The sequence below is a fragment of the Etheostoma spectabile genome, chromosome 2 (genome assembly GCF_008692095.1).
Source record: "Etheostoma spectabile isolate EspeVRDwgs_2016 chromosome 2, UIUC_Espe_1.0, whole genome shotgun sequence".
NCBI classification, from domain to species: domain Eukaryota; kingdom Metazoa; phylum Chordata; class Actinopteri; order Perciformes; family Percidae; genus Etheostoma; species Etheostoma spectabile.
Window position 1 is genome coordinate 4,140,094 of NC_045734.1, and position 1,264 is coordinate 4,141,357.

The following is a 1,264-nucleotide window of genomic DNA, read 5'->3' on the forward strand; positions in this document are numbered from 1 at the left end:
CCCCCCCGTCCTTTTTTGCCATCAAGAGCCTTTTTCTGTGTTCTTTGGACTTGCAATGATACACTTTTTAATTTCCTGTCCAAACTTATGTTTCATGTGCTCTACTTTGGAGAGAATACGTCTACTCTGGTGCTGTAACTCCTCAAATAAAGGCCTACTGTGTGTTTACCTCTAGCACAGCCATTTTTAAAAACAGGCTTTTAATACCGGACGGCCCTTTCTATCAAATGTTCCCGATTTTATATCTGTATCGTATTTTGTATTATGTATCATATTTTAGTAAGAAGCCTGCCTGTTTTTGTATCTGCCCATTTGAATTGGCTGTTGTTTGCAGTTGATGCAAAACTCAACACCCTGTGTTATTTGGTCCTGCTTTGACCATTTAATTATCTTTAACAATTAATCTTTTTTTTACTTGCTCGCATGCGGCTTATACCTGTCTTATCGGATAAATATTAAGGGTCGTCCACACCAAAAACAATGACTATAAATCTATAGTTTTAAAATCGTTCTAACTCAAGTGGATGGTGGAGTCCACACCACATGCGGAAAACGATATCGTTGGAATCACTTTCAAAGCATTTTGATGAACTATAGAAATGCTGACAGCCAATCAAAATCCATCAGAGTTTACAACGTGGCACGGGGGAGAGAGACACCGCGGAGATGTGTTTCACACAGGTTGTTAGTGGTGTGACTTTTCCCCTCGGGGCAATCCTTTAGCCAATCCCGAATCGATCTTTTAGCTTTAAAAGTGTTTCTCGTGTCACAGAAACCCCAGAGAGTGAGTCTTGTGTTTTAGATGTGATTAACATACTGTCGTGGTTTTGTTTCGATGCTCTGCACCGATCTGAAACCGCCCGCCCGCTCTTGTCCCCGGCTCTCTGCAGAGCTCCTGGAGAAGGCAGCGGTGTCGGCTCCCCGGGGACCACCTGTCAGACTTTTTGGGCTGATAAAATGTACCCAAATTAACAACCTATTTATTTATTTATTTAATTCAGGACTTTGCACATTGATGAACATGCACAACAGTACACGTAAATGTGCCAGATTGTAGCCCGAGGGCTAATTTCCATCTGCAGTCCAATAGGCAGGTTGGAGTTACAGTAAAAAAGACATAGGATAGTAGCATTTAGTATATAAAAACAAGAACAAACAAAAGAAAAGAAGAAAAAAGAGAAAGAAAAAACAGGACAATTCATTAGTGAAAAAATTAAAACCTAAGTTAACGGTGATAACATGTTTGGTTAGCTCTAAGCCACAG

The 1,264-nt window shown here is 40.3% G+C and overlaps 1 protein-coding gene across 5 annotated transcripts in view; it reads left to right on the forward strand.

The window, feature by feature from the left end:
• The window catches only part of rptor (regulatory associated protein of MTOR, complex 1), a 212,559-nt gene that overhangs the window by 109,213 nt on the left and 102,082 nt on the right, over window positions 1-1,264 (forward strand). The window lies entirely within an intron of this gene.